Source organism: Schistocerca piceifrons, chromosome 3, assembly GCF_021461385.2.
Source record: "Schistocerca piceifrons isolate TAMUIC-IGC-003096 chromosome 3, iqSchPice1.1, whole genome shotgun sequence".
In the NCBI taxonomy this organism is placed as follows: domain Eukaryota; kingdom Metazoa; phylum Arthropoda; class Insecta; order Orthoptera; family Acrididae; genus Schistocerca; species Schistocerca piceifrons.
The window spans coordinates 349883297-349899981 of NC_060140.1; positions in this window are offsets into that span (position 1 = coordinate 349883297).

A 16685-nucleotide genomic window follows, 5' to 3' on the forward strand; every position below is an offset into this window, starting at 1 on the left:
GTCGTTTTGTTACAACAGATCGTACTCATAACGATTCCTTCTCGAGAACTGAATATGCTGGTGCTTAGAGACAGCATATATTCATGGGGTGTAAGGTATAACATAAAACCCACTTCTACTGAGCATAACAAGTATAATATGGCGTTTTACGTAAACTGGAGGGGAAGAAAGAAGACGAAAGGGAAGGAGCTGCACCGGAACTTTATGCGGAATCGGCAGTGACGAGTGTTAAAGTGTGCCGGCCCTGGACTTGGGATCACCTGCTTACTTGGCAGTTGTGTCAGCCACTGTGCGATTCGCGCACAGCGTTTATCGCAGATGCACGCACTATCTCGGAAGCTCCCCAGCTGACCCACATTCACACCTAGAGCCATCTATCCGCACTTACCGACCATGTCTTCCATGCTTGTGCATCCACATTGTAGGTTGTGGATTCATTGCGCACAGAGCTGACTCAATTACCTGACTGTGTGGTGTCTGTTCTTTCAGTCATATCGGAAAAAAACAGAAGCCACACATTCATACAAAATGGCGACTTGCTATCTGCGGGCCACACATATTTTGCTTGTGACGTAGGGAGCGTTCTCACTTCCTATTGGTTCCACTTTGTGTGGCCCGTTGCCAAAACTTATTCTGTTTCGAGAGACGAAGTGGCTTCTCAGTTTGAAATAGCAGGAAGTGACGTCACAAAACTCGTAGAGCGCCTCATCAACGTTAGGTACCTCATCCTGTGTGTCGACGACTTAAGACTGACTGCGAAAAATGTTAAGCAAATATACTGACTCACGAAAGTAATGACTTACAGGATACTTGTTCTACAGAGTTTTCAGTATTTTCTCAGTTGCGTCGCACCATCCTGGCTTTAGATTAATAGAAAAGATCCAGCGAAGAGTAGCAAATTTCGACACAGCACCAGTTCGTCTGTTGTTCGAAATTTATATTGAAGAAGTATTAAAGAGTTCTAGATGTAAATGTAGTCCTATTTGAATGTCAATGCCTGATGATAATTGTCGAAGACAGTGACAACTCTACCTACATTCTAAGGAAGCTGTCTGATGTATATGACAGCGAGTTTAAAAACAGACTAAACAATAGAAAACAGACTAAAATGTAGTGGGCAGTCAAAGTTCCCTCATTTAGATGCTGTGGATCATCTGTTAAATATGTAACTGTAACTGTACCTGCGAATGGTAAAAGCGTAGAGGATATTAACAAGGAGATTAGCCTGGGGAAATGTGTTACAGATATTTAAAATAAATCCTCTGGAGTAAGATCACAACTGAAATTATATTGTATACAAAACGATGTAGAATGCATATGTATATATAGGTCAGAAGTTTGGGAAATAAAAGAGAGAGAAAAAGATCAGCTGCCACCCATGGAATTGGTTATTGGATTACTGAATACGAAGTGTTAGAATCTCACGATCAGATCATACCAGAATTGAAGAAATCAGCAAAAAAATAGGAATGTACGATAAAATTATGCAAGGTCCTGAAAGGAAGCTTACTGCGCTACGGGTAGTTACAACGAATGGATGATAAAATACGGCGGAAGAAGATATGGTAGTTAATCACAGGGCTAAAAAGGAAACGAGGCTGAGTGCCTGGAAGATGGTATACATTCATGGAAGCTACGGACTCTAGAAATCTGCAACAGGGGGACTACCAGTGACCTAGTGATTGATTTCCGAGTACAGAAGTATTGCTATCAGGCGTAGTTAGCACATCGTATTCAATGATCGAGACTTCTTGCGTACAGGGAAGTATGAAGTGTAAATCTAATGTTTTTACCGGCAATAGGCATGTGAAACTACTTCCGCAAATAGGAATTAACTATCAGACGCTGTTGCTGTTTCAATCTGATTTCTTGTTGAACAGAACACATAATATTAATCGCGTATCAAAAAAGATAAGAATAGGGACGACGCCCGTCCGGTAGGCCGTGCGGTCTAACGCCCGGCTTTCCGGGCGGGGAGGAGCGCCTGGTCCCCGGCACGAATCCGCCCGGCGGATTAGTGTCGAGGTCCGGTGAGCCGGCCAGTCTGTGGATGGTTTTTAGGCCGTTTTCCATCTGCCTTGGAGAATGCGGGCTGGTTCCCCTTATTCCACCTCAGTTACACTATGTCGGCGATTGCTGCGCAAACAAGTTCTCCACGTATGCGTGCGTCACAATTACTCTACCACGCAAACATAGGGGTTACACTCGTCTGGGGGTCCACCGGTGGCCGAACCGCACAATAACCCTGGGTTCGGTGTCGGGCGGCGGAGGGGTGAAGTGGACTGCGGTAGTCGTCGTGGGGTTGTGGACCACTGCGGCTGCGGCGGGAACGCAGCCTCTCCGTAGTTTCTAGGTCCCCGGTTAACACACAATACAATACAATACAATACAATAGGGACAACACTCTATATGTTAGCTACTCGACTAACTGATAACTAGGGGCTAGGCGTGGAATTCACCGTATTATTGAAAAATTTTTGTTAACAAATGGATATGTTCGAACAATTTGATTCTACAATCCTTATTCCTCCACTGGATGCAAGAACATTAATCCATTATGGTTGACCATCAAATGAGCAGCTGTTCATGCATGGAACTGAATACTCTGTCACTTATGGTACTATAACCTTAAAATCCTTAGCTCTTATTTTGAAGCCACAAACGTGACAGATCAAAACCTGTTGGACAAAACTAAAATATTGTGACAACTCAGACTAGTGATTACAAATTTAATTTAGTTATACTACCTGACGCGGCCATTCTCTAGTCTTTAGTGGTACCGCTTAATATTTCGAACTCATCCATAAGAATATGAATTTTAATTTCAAATCTGACCAGCAACGGAAATATCTGAGGTGCTACGGATAATTACTGTAGCCACTTTATCTTTCACGTACAAAACAAAGCAAAATCAGATTTTTTAACACATATAAGTGAAAAATGTGGCTGCTGTAACAGTGCCATTAAGGAACACGTCTAGGGCACTCACTGCCAAACATTTATGTGAGTCTAAGAAAAGAAGCGCTTACTGAGCTTTACACTTTCTTGCCACGGCCTATTTCTTTTATTTTTGTTTTGAATTTGAGCATAAGACAGACAGTACGCCATAAAAGGTGTCCAGAAGAAATGTTTCTGCTCTATCTGACATTGTTCTCGGGTATTCTGAAAACGAAGGGTCCGTAGCCGCGGCTGATTTCCGCTTATTTCACTAACGAAAGCGTTCCACTAATATTGACATTACGCTGTCGTCATGTTTCGGTTATAGCCGTATGAAAATAAGCCGCGAGTGTGGCTCCAGACGAGGAAGGAGGAAACTGCTGCGCCGAAATTTGAAGCGCTTTTACTGACGTGCACAGAAGCCCTGCCAGTCAGGCTCAGTAGCTGCTGGGTCAGCGCGGAAGATTGCTAACCAAAGGGACCCAGGTTCGAGATTTTTCTCCGCACGGGGACTGGGTGTTGCGTTGTCCTTATCTCCGCACCGTCGTAACTGACACAAAAATCGCCCGGATGGTGTCACATGACAAGCCTAAGCCTATGTAACCAGGGCACGGCTTGGCCCTAATGAATGTTCTGAATTGTAGAAACACATTGTAGTACTTTCCACTGTTGAGATGGCTGTAATGGCACTCCTCGAAGGCCAATAAAAAATAAAAAAAGAAAGATGACCATTGACTGATACAATACAAGGCAGTCATTTAATTTTTTTTTCATAATGTGGGGCCACGGTCATAATATATTTCTTTAAAGTCAGTACCGCCATTAGACTGTTTTTTATTTGCAGTGTTACATTTACTCGATCATGATTTCGGCTTTAAAGTGCCATTATCAAGTGTTTTAATGTTATTCACTGACTAAGATGGCATACTGTCGTATTTAAAATACACTATTAGACACGAAGTCCATGCCTACTACAGTAGTACAAGTTTATTTGCCACCTAGCTCCGCAGATGACGAAGAGACTGATGAAATGTATGATGAGATAAAAGGAATCATTCAGGTAGTGTAGGGAGACGAAAATTTAATAGTCATGGGTGACTGGAATTCGAGAGTAGGAAAAGCGAGAAGCAAACATAGTAGGTGAACATGGATTGAGGGTAAGAAATGAAAGAGGAAGCCGTCTGGTAGAATTTTGCACAGAGCATAACTTAATCATAGCTAACACTTGGTTCAAGATCATGAAAGAAGGTTGTATACATGGAAGAATCCTGGAGATACTAGAAGGTTCAAAAATGGTTCAAATGGCTCTGAGCTCTATGGGACTTAACTGCTCTGTTCATCAGTCTCCTAGAACTTAGAACTACTTAAACCTAACTAACCTAAGGACATAACACACATTCATGCCAGAGGCAGGATTCGAACCTGCGACCGTAGCAGTCGCGCGGTTCCAGACTGTAGCGCCTAGAACCACATGGCCACTCCGGTTGTTCATACTAGAAGGTATCAGATAGATTATATAATGGTAAGACAGAGATTTAGGAACCAGGTTTTAAATTGTAAGACATTTCCATGGGCAGATGTGGACTCTGATCACAATCTATTGGTTATGAACTGTAGATTAAAACTGAATAAACTGCAAAAACGTATGATTTAAGGAGATGGGACATGGATAAACTGACTAAACCAGAAGTTGTACAGAGTTTCAGGGAGAGCATAAGGGAAAAATTGACAGGAGTGGGGGAAAGAAATACAGTAGAAGAAGAATGGGTAGCTCAGAGGGATGAAGTAATGAAGGCAGCAGAGGATCAAGTAGGTAAAAAGACGAGGGTTAGTAGAAATCATTGGGTAACAGAAGAAATATTGAATTTAATTGATGAAAGGAGAAAATATAAAAATGCAGTAAATGAAGCAGGCAAAAAGGAATACAAACGTCTCAAAAATGAGATAGACAGGAAGTGCAAAATGGCTAAGCAGGGATTGCTAGAGGACAAATGTAAGGATGTAGAGGCTTATCTCACTAGGGGAAAGATAGATACTGCCTACAGGAAAATTAAGGAGACCTTTGAAGAAAAGAGAGCCACTTGTATGAATATCAAGAGCTCAGATGGAAACCCAGTTCTAAGCAAAGAAGGGAAAGCAGAAAGGTGGAAGGAATATATAGAGGATCTATATAAGGGCGACGTACTTGAGGACAATGTTCTGGAAATGGAAGAGAATGTAGATGAAGACGAAATGGGAGATCAATACTGCGTGAAGAGTTTGACAGAGCACTGAAAGACCTGAGTCGAAACAAGGCCCCGGGAGTAGACAACATTCCATTAGAACTATTGACGGCCTTGGGAGAGCCAGTCCTGACAAAACTCTACCATCTGGTGAGCAAGTTGTATAAGACAGGCGAAATACCCTCAGACTTCAAGAAGAATATAATAATTCCATCCCAAAGAAATCAGGTGTTGACAGATGTGAAAATTACCGAACTATCAGTTTAATAAGTCACAGTTGCAAAATACTAACGCGAATTCTTTACAGACGAATGGAAATTCTGGTAGAAGCCAGCCTCGGGGAAGAGCAGTTTGGATTTCGTTGGAACACATGAGGCAATACTGAACTTATGACTTATCTTAGAAGAAAGATTAAGGAAAGGCACGCCTACGTTTCTAGCATTTGTGGACTTAGAGAAAGCTTTTGACAATGTTGACTGGAATACTCTCTTTCAAATTCTAAAGGCGGCATGGGTAAAATACAGAGAGTGAAAGGCTATTTACAATTTGTACAGAAAGCAGATGGCAGTGATAAGAGTCGAGGGGCACGAAAGGGAAGTAGTAGTTGGGAAGGGAGTGAGACAGGATTGTAGCATCTCTCCGATGTTATTCAATCTGTATATTGAGCAAGCAGTAAAGGAAACAAATGAAAAATTCGGAATAGGTATTAAAATCTATGGAGAAGAAATAAAAACTTTGAGGTTCGCCGATGACATTGTAATTCCGTCAGAGGCAGCAAAGGACTTGGAAGAGCAGCTGAACGGAATGGACGTTGTCTTGAAAGGAGGATACAGGATGAACATCGTCAAAAGCAAAATGAGGATAATGGAATGTAATTTTATTAAATCAGGCGATGCTAAGGGAGTTTGTAAATGAGTTACTTAAAGTAGTAGATGAGTTTTGGTATTTAGGGAGCAAAATAACTAATGATGGTCAAAGTAGAGGAGATATAAAATGTAAACTGGCAATGGCAAGGAAAGCGTTTCTGAAGGGCAGAAATTTGTAAACATCGAATATAGATTTAAGTGTCAAGAAGTCGTTTCTGAAAGTTTTTGTGTGCAGTGTAGCCATGTATGCAAGTGAAACATGGATGATAAATAGTTTGTACAAGAAGAGAATAGAGGCTTCCGAAATGTGATGCTACAGAAGAATGCTGAAGAGTAGATGGGTAGATCACATGACTAATGAGGAGGTATTGAACAGGATTGGGGAGAAGAGAAGTTTGTGGCACAACTTGACTAGAAGAAGGGATCGGTTGGTAGGACATGTTCTGAGGCATCAAGGGCTCGCCAATTTAGCATTGGAGGGCAGCGCGGAAGGTAAAAATCGTTGAGGGAGACCTAGAGATGAATACACTAAGCAGATTCAGAAGGATGTAGGTTGCAGTAGTTACTTGGAAATGAAGAAGCTTGCACAAGATAGAGTAGCATGAAGAGCTGCATCAAACCAGTCTCAGAACTGAAGACCACAACAACAACAATTAGACACATTGTCTGAGGGTCAATAGTTCTGGGAAAAGCCTATTGCTTAGTTTTATCACTGAGCATACCATCTTGACTGAATGACCAGTGATGGTATGATTCAGCCAAGATGTTATACTCAGTGATAAAACTATGCTGTATGCTTTTACCAGAAATATTGACCCTCAGAAAATGTGTCTAATAGTGTATTTTAAATACAACAGTATGCCATCTTAGGCACTGAATAACATTAAAACACTTGATAACGACACTTTAAAGCCGAAATCATGATCGTGTAAATGTAACACTGCAAATAAAAAGCAGTCTAATGGCGGTACTGACTTAAAAAAAGACAAGGTAGTCACTTTGCTAATTATGGAAGAGGTCCTTCTCCATGTTTCATGTCAACTATTAATACCATTTCTTGTGAACTAAGCAAAGTTAGTGTTGATATCCATCTAACCAGTTGTGTGCCTGCCGCTGTGACCGAGCGGTTCTAGGCGCTTCAGTCCGGAACCGCGCTGCTGCTACGGTCGCAGATTCAAATCCTGCCTCGGACATGGATATGTGTGATGTCCTTAGTTAGGTTTAAGTAGTTCTACGTTTAGGGGACTGTTGACCTCAGATGTTAAGTCCCATAGTGCTTAGAGGCATTTGAACCATCTTACAAAAAAAAAAAAAAAATTCGCTCTCTTGAGGAATCGCGGACCCTTACTTTCCGCTTACCTGGCGATCTTCTAATCGCGTCATTTATTCATATACAAAGAATGTTGCGTCCCGTCCATGTTGCCACTTTAATGTCATCATGCAGGTAGTTTACACGATTTCTTACTATTGATTGTAAGTATAATTCGACAAAAATTGTAGCGAGCTGATGGTACGGTACGACTGTGGCGCAGACCCTATGAAGCCACGGACCCAATTTCTTAATAAGGCACAGTGAAAGCTGGTGATGGCTCCGTAACGGTGTGGGCTGTGTTTACACGGAATGGGCTGGGTCCTCTAGTTATGTTCAGTTGCTTGAAGACCATTTATTCATGGACTTCATCTTCCAAAAAAAAAAAAAAAAACAAAAAAAAATTATGGAATTTTTATGTTTGCCACCGGGCCATGTCACCGGTCACAGTTTTTCACGACTGGTGTGAAGAACAATCTGGACAATTCATGGGAATGATTTGGCCACCTTTATGGCCCGACATGAATCCTATCGAACATGTATCGGTCATAATCGAGAGGTCAATTTGTGCACAGAATTTTTCACCTGCAACGCTTTCGGAATTAAGGACGACTGTAGAGGCAGCGTGACTCAATATTTCTGCAGGGGAGCTCCAATGACTTGTTGAGTCCACGCCACGTGGAGCTGCTGCACTACGCCGCGCAAAAGGAGGTCCGTCACGATATTACCTCAATGTGTAATTAATGTCTTATTTTAATCGTGATAATTGAAAGATCTTAATTTTGTACAATTGTGTTCCGTAAAGCGTAAGAATTTTAAGGAGTCGTGGTCCAGAACCAGCAGTTTCTAGAAATAAAACGATTATGACGTTGCGGGAACGTGACCCGGTGACGAAAGTATAAAAGAGCAGCAAAGCGTAAAGGAAGATCATTTATCGACGGTATGGGTAGGAAATGGGGAAATCCACTGACATAAGCTAGCTAAAGCACAAGAACAACAGTGAGGTTAAGACATGTAGTTGTTGAGTCAGTGATGTCAACCTAAGGAAAAGAAAAAGAAAATTCCCTTTACTTACTGTCTTGTCCACATAACTGAATGATACGCATTCACGTCAGGTTTTCTACACCTTTTTAATTTATACAGTGCCTTTTAATGTAAATAGTACGATCGATAACACTGCAGGCATGATGCCTTCATTCGCCAATGAGGTCGGTCTTGGCGCCACCGGGCCCCAACGGTGGCCTTTGGGTCGGTAAACAAGGCGTTGTGTGGCGCCAGATGGGCGCCCCTTCGAACGAGCGGCTAACTGCGATGCACAGCCCGCGGGCCATGGTCCGGAACCGCTAATTTGCGACCAGACGCCAAAGGGTGAGCAAGACCTTAGCGCGCTCGTTAGGTAGCAGGGCCGCTAATGACTTCCAAACTGACTTTCCAAGTCGCGCGCTCTGACTGCTGTAACTTGGCTGTTTATTGGTGTGTGCGGTGACTGCCGACAGTGAAATACGCACTTAGTGCGCCGAGGTTAATTCTACAGACAATCGCAGCTTCGCATTACGGGAGGCTGGTAGCTCATGAGCAGTAATGTTCAGCTTGTACTCGTGGAATGACAAAAGGAAGACAAGAAGTAATTAAACTTTCGCTACTTGAGAGCGCCACATGAAAAACAAGTGATCGTAGTACAATGAAACTTTGTGGAACATTTGTAAGGACATGCGAAAAGAAATAACGATGAAGCCATTGAAAATAACACATTTTCATTTCCACATGTTTGGGTAATATCTATTAACTGCCTTCTTTTTTATCGCATCAGTGTAGAAACGTTGCTCAATGTGACGGTCGATTGCATCCACGATAGCCTGGAACCGCGCCAGAGACAACATTTCACTACTGTTCGCAGCAATGTTCACCTATCGTAACACACCTCGCGCTCTTTTTGAAGATCGCACATTGCCTCCCTCGTTCTCAGACATGACAACAATAGCTTCATTATCAATTTGTCGCGCAACTGATCCGAAGCATCTCCAAAATCGCGAGTTAAGGGGAGTAGAACGTCAAACGGATTTGGAGCAGGAGAGGCACCATAGAACATTTTAATTTCCACTGACTATACTTTTACAAATAAATTCATAAAACTTTGTCAGTATGACCGGGAAGGATTACGGATTCACACTCAAGTTAAAAACATAGTAAAATAAATTTTTGTTAAATGTGAAATTTCATCAGTTTTCACTTACAATTGGCTGCATTTGTTGCTATAGGTACACTTTTCATCCTAAGTAAGAGAGATTCTTAGATGAATTTTGCACAGCATACAAACCACGCTTACAGGCGTATGAAACTTTAGAATTTTCCAGATCTATTAAAAACTGTGGTAAACATTGAGATAATTAACTATAAAATTTGAGTTTTTTTCTAAACATGAAGTTTAAAATGTAACAGTTCATTCATTTTTTCATAAATTAAATAAATTCCTGAGTTTCATGCACCTGTAAGTACGGTTTGTATGCTGTGCAAAAATGATGAAATTTCACATATAAAAAAATTGTTTTGTTATTCTTTTGAACTTCCACTGCTATGAGTGTGAATCACGAATCCTTCATGTTCATGCTGACAAAGTCTTATGAATTTCCAGAATGAGATTTTCACTCTGCAGCGGAGTGTGCGCTGATATGAAACTTCCTGGCAGATTAAAACTGTGTGCCCGACCGAGACTCGAACTCGGGACCTTTGCCTTTCGCGGGCAAGTGCTCTACCATCTGAGCTACCGAAGCACGACTCACGCCCGGTCCTCACAGCTTTACTTCTGCCAGTATCTCGTCTCCTACCTTCCAAACTTTACAGAAGCTCTCCTGCAAAGGTCCCGAGTTCGCGTCTCGGTCGGGCACACAGTTTTCTTATGAATTTATTTGTAAAAGTACAGACGGTGGAAATTAAAACGTCCTTTGATGCCTCTCCTGCACCAAGTCGGCCCGTTTGACGTCCTACCTCCATTAATTGAAATTTCCGAAGCATGTTCTTCACACACGTTGCAGATGCCTATGTCCTACGTGGCTTCACCAGCATCATCACTTAACGGCAAGTCACAACACTAACACGACAATCAACGCAAATCCGAACATCATTCCTATAAAGTCAAGTACCCAAACAATAAATAGTTTTCCGTGTACACTGGATCAAGTAGCCAAAGTTTAATTATTGTAAATGCAAGGGAAATAAATATCAACAGCGTGGTTCGCAGATAACGCAGACTTAGAAGATCTGTTAAGAGAGATCTACAACATAAAAATAAACATCGCAAAATATGCATGTCGTAACTGCGTAGAAATTAACAAAAATATTAGTAGATAGGAAAAGATGTAGGACAATATTAGACCAGTGGAATAGCTGACGACTTAAAAAGGAATCGTCTAGCGACCAGAACGTGGTTTTCCATAAGGCCTGTTCCACACTGCTGGAACTCATAGATAAAATTTTACATAAGGACGTGTGCCTGGTATGAATCGTTGCTTCAAGGAAGAAAGAAATTACATTTTTGATCCCCTTACTGATATCGCTGTTCCTTTGGTAGTTCTTCGGTATAGAAGCCTGGTGATAATGAGTACCTGCATGATACAATTGTTATTTACTAACAGACATACCTGGCATTGCCAGGGTATTCACTTTGCCAAATTAGAAACGAAAACAAAAAAATTACTGTGTTTGTTGCGTGATATCAAAAAAATTCATTTCCATATATTCGTGAAAACATCTTAAATTATTAAAAAGTCGTAGAAAGATCCGGAAGACTTTTTGTACGCTGGGCGGAGCTACTTTGCGCGTATAAAAAACTCTCTAGACTTTTGTTTTCGCCTACAATTGTTTGCAGTTCCAAGCTGAAAACTGTCAAAAGCGCTGCCAGGTGTCAGAGATTTCCGTGAGTTGACTAGAGCGTAGAAGTGTCTTAGTAGTAAAGAATAAACGTATTAAAACCTCATTCATGATGCGAAACTTTTCACGCACCGCAGTGTTTATGGCGTCATATCTGTTGAACTATGTGTCGTTGAACTATGTGTCGTAGAAAGATATACGTCTGTAGGTACAACAGCGGCACATGTTGATACTTTTTGCGAGATATGTTGCGAACAGAGTTAGTAGCAAAGAATTAACAAATTTAAATGTTGTGCACAACGCGGGAGTTTTTCACGCATATCATTCTTTGCGAAGTCATGTCTCCTCAACTATGATGGGCAGGTCGTTCTTACCCCCATAGCGATTGTTACATGAAAGTAAACGATATGTGATACTACGTTTGGTTGAAATCAGTCCAGTAGTTTAGGAGGAGATGTGAAATACACACACATTCACACTCCCATTTTTGTAAAATGTATGGATTATTAATTATCCATTGTATAAAAGCCGTTTCATGAATCGATCGCATCTCCACGATACACTGTGGAGAAAAAAAAAAAAGATGATCACCTTGGATGAGGCTGACCACAAGATTCACCGTAGTGATTCCTTTTCGAATTTTTGTTTTGTGTATACACGAGGAGTACACAGTATTGCCAAACGAAGACCTGGATGCATAGGTTATGCGTGCAGCAGATAGAATTCGTCATACACCAGGCATTTTGGACAGATATAACAAAGATACGATTTGTGCTCTGCAAATTCCGACCGCGTGACCGCTACGGTCGCAGGTTCGAATCCTGCCTCGGGCATGGATGTGTGCGACGTCCTTAGGTTAATTAGGTTTCAGTAGTTCTAAGTTCTAGGGGACTGATGACCTCAGAAGTTAAGTCCCATAGCGCTCAGAGCCCTATTTTTTTTTTTTTTTTTTTTTGCAAATTTCGTTTATTTCGTTTGATCCGTCGAGCAGTATCTGTAGTTAACTACGTAACAAACATCAATATTAATGGAAGTGATAAACCGGAGAATCTATTTCTTTTCCCTACTGCATGGAAATTAGTCTTTTCCGGGCCGAAATACGTTCACATGTAACACTTCATCTACCAGTACCAAGCCCCCAACTTCTAGAAGTATGTAAGAAGAATTGTGGGATACCCTGTGTTAACATTTCTTGACGACTAATTGCGTGTCAAAATGGCTCTGAATACTATGGGACTGAATATCTGAGGTCATCAGTCCCCTAGAACTTATGACTAAGTAAACCTAGCTAACCTAAGGACATCATCGACATCTGAGGTCATCAGTCCCCTAGAACTTAGGATTAAGTAAACATGACTAACCTAAGGACATCATCGACATCTGAGGTCATCAGTCCCCTAGAACTTAGGACTAAGTAAACCTAACTAACCTAAGGACATCATCCACATCCATGCCCGAGGCAGGATTCGAACCTGCTACCATAGCAGTCGCCCAGTTCCGGACTGAAGCGCCTAGAACCGCTCGACCACAGCAGCCGGCACTACGTGCCGATGAAGAGGTTATCTTTCCCTCATCTTTGAAAACCTGTACAGAAATTAAGAAAAAAGTAGAATATCTCCGTTCGCATTGGATATTCATCTAAATCGCGATCAATAATGAACAACTGTATGTCAGACGGTACCCATTGTGAAGACTGTACTTGGTCTTATTATTCAACATGGTACATTTAACACTCTCGTCTTGGCAGGCCTTCATTGTTGTGGTTTGCCATATGCTTTGCATCTATGAATCTGAATTACGTGACAGATGTGTAGCTCTACACAAGGGCGCTCACATCCGGGAGCAAGGCGTGGCCGCAACTCCCCCTCCCCCGCTAATGCCACCACCCAATAGTCGTGAAAGGAAAACATACAGCGTGGTCCGGTGTTTGTCTTTCAAGAAAACAATTTAAAAGTTAGTGTTGCACAGGTTTCTAACAGAGTCGGAACTGAATCTTCCTCATGGCTACTTACATGAAGTCGTCATTCATCTTCCAAAATATTAAAAATACTGTACTCCATATCATAAAGTCTAGCGAATCACCCCACTACAAACTGTCGTACGGTTGGCCTTGGCTCTATACTGTGGGTGACTGTGATGACTTTTGTAGCACGGTAGGGTGAGTTTATAATGTTACCAAGAGGGAAAAAGTATAGAATAAAATGAAAAGCTTCAAGTAGGTCACCGAGAGGAAGTTTACTACCGGTGGACAAATCACTATCAATAGTGTCTCACACCCTAGTTTCTTTCGATCCACCTACCAAACAACAGAACTCATTATACCTAATAATTTTTCAAACATCAATTTCATGAATTGTGTGTCATCGGGCGTACAGAAGTTTTGTTTCTGTCACCCTCAGAAACATAATCGAATAAGACCGATAATTATTTCTATTTATTCAGTATCCACATAATCACTTCGCGTGAGGTCGAACATAAATTAACACGTTTCATAACAAAAAGATTTTTTAAGACCTGAAGAAGTCAGTTGTTTTAAATAAAGAAATGTTTGGGTGATCTTGCCATTGGAATGTTTTTGGCAAGTAAAACAGATCTCTCTGTCTTCTCAAAATGAGAAAATTCAATCCTATTCATTGTAAGCACAAACATCTCGCCCTCTCCCTCTCCCTCCCCCCCCCCTCCTCTCTCTCTCTCTCTCTCTCTCTCTCTCTCTCTCTCTCTCTCTCTGTCTCCGTCTTGCACTCGCGCACGGACAGGTGTTTCTCATAAAGTCTAGTATTGTCTTCGATACCAAAATCTTGCTACAATGCTGTCGGAAGTCTCAAGGTCACAAATAAACATATTGAAAGTTTTTCTGCTGTCAAATGCCTACAGCAATCCAGCAATCACTTCGGTATTTTATTTCATGCTGTTTACGTTCACTGAAATTCTTGTAAACACGTTAGGGAATCGATACCAATAAAGAACTTTCTCACCGCAGTTAACTGTCATCGCTCTCAGTTCTCTTGGTTACCAGTTGTTTCGATTGTCAGTTTCCTAGTTGTAATGATAACAAGGTGACATCCCATTACCGTAGTCCCGAAGAAGTTCGACATTCCTAGGTCCACTGTATTAAGTATGTATTGTGATTACGTAGTGGGAGGCACTGTCATGCGCAAACGATGTGGCAGCGCCGTCGTCTGGAGCTTAATAAACATGATTAGCAGAGTCTGACTGCAACTTTCGCGCTAAAAAGCAACGCGTATCGGCTAAGATGGCTTTGAGGCCTGTGGCTCCGGACCAACTGTACTACTTTCTATAGCTCCTCTTTAATGATCAGCAAGAAGATCCAACAGAATCCGTTTGTCAGGAGACTACATTCTACGAATTTGCTACATCATAACTGTCTTCAGGAGAAGCAGTAACGTGTCATGTGATGTGGACTTCATATCGGGTCATCGAATAAAAATTACTCGTTCTTATAGACACAACAGGTTTGAACGAGATCTCGAGCTTTCGATGATTTGCTTCGTCGTCATTGTCAGCATCTGAGAGTCATAACTGAATATGTAACAGTCTTTTGTATCTAAGAGTCAGCCGTATTACATGATGGTGACACCACGCAAGGGTTCAGAAGTTAGCATGTGCTACCACGCATGATTTTTCGTAGCCGCCATTCATCACCGAGCGACTGTTTCCATGCACCACTAAGGTTATAGCCATTCTCGCGGTGAAAGTTATTGCATGAACTGGGTTCAATGGATTACTGATAACAGAATTTCAGTAGGTCAGTCCATGGAATGATTTTTGTCTCATGAAACATAATTCTCTACCTGTCGCAAGAATCTGCTAGGATCTCGATATTTAATATGGCAGCTATATTCTGCGCTGTAGATATGGAGTGCTCAATACAAGTGTACCCACACTCACAGGACTGTTACAGAATCCAAGGTTCCTGAGACCAAGACTGTCTTTACCGAGTATGCTCTCCTAGTCTTCTTCGGCTGTCTAAAAATATGAGGGTGTGCTGAAAAGTAATGTCTCCGAAATTTTTATTTAAAAAATCAAACCATTTTAAACGTCATTAACACTGTATACTTCTATTCTCCGTGTCAACATGTTTGGGGCCCTCTGGCGACAGAGGACTCGGAGCTGTTGTGTGTAACATGGCAGTGTGTAACGCAACTCTGAAGTGTGTGAGAAACAGCCTGCTGAAATCGAGTTTCAAATTAGAAGAGTTCATCCATACATGTAGCACCTTCTCCTTCTGCATGGTAATGCCAGACTATTTACGACCGCTACGACATTTGCAACATTCCGACACCTTGGTTTCGCTGCCGTCGATCACCTTCCGTATAATCCCGACTTGGCTCCATCCGGTTTTCATCTGTTTCCAGTCTTAAGGAACACCTTCGAGAACTTTACTTTGATAGCAATGAAACGGTGCAAGCAGAGGTGAGGTTGTGGCTCCGTCAACAAAGTCAAACATTCTACAGTAATAGTATCAACAAACCGGTCTTTCATTGAGGGAAATGTGTTCATCGCCACGGTGACTATGTTGAGAAATAAAAATATGTAGTCAAGAAGAATAAAGACGCAGAATGTTAATAACATTTCTTTTATTTAAAAAGCTTTAAGCAATGTCAGATGAAAAATTCTTTCAGCACGTCCTCGTATGTTGAACAATTTTTAAGCTCAGAACCTGCTTGGTTTTTTCTTTTTTCTCTAAATGTCGCTCCGCAGAGAAGGATGAGCGAATAGGATATTCTTGTTATTGTTGGTGTTTCTTTTGCTTAGCGAACTCTGATCTAACGTCCAGTCTTTCGTATTCGTTATTTCGTAATACATTAAAGATGTCTAATTCTGGAATCCAAGTGACCCTAGTCTGAATCGCTTTTAGTTCTATTTCTCAGCGTCAGTAATCCTCTTTATTCTAGTAAAGATGACGGAAGTTTTACCCAGAGACATGTAAGTCAATGCAACAAAGTACTAAGTGGCAGTGCATCTGCAGTCTTTGCGGTGTTTGGAAGCTGGTCCTCAATGATGGGACGCTACACATTTGAACGGCTGCCAGACTGTTGAAATAATTTTAGAAGTAAACAATATTGAGGAGTCACTCGTAATAGTTCAGCGGAACATGGGGATAGAAGTTCGGTGTTTGATGTATGCCTCTCGAGGATTCTGATCTGGAGATATGAATTGAGGAGACGGTGGGTGCAACAGCGGAACGAAGTTACTAGCAAGTCAAAGCGGTCATAACCAGGCGACCTCGTGCACGTTTATCAAATCTTGTAAGTTTATAGGGCAGATCTTATAGAGAGACAAACACATTTTCCTCTTACTGGAGAACACACATCGATTAACATTTATGCAAAACCAGAAACTATCTGTAGTGAGCACGATACTATCAAGTATGTTATTCGTGTCCGTGTCACCCTTCGACTCAACTTTTAACTTGTAGGCTTCCTTACCTTTAAAACACAAGACTAAAAAATCAGAGTAGGA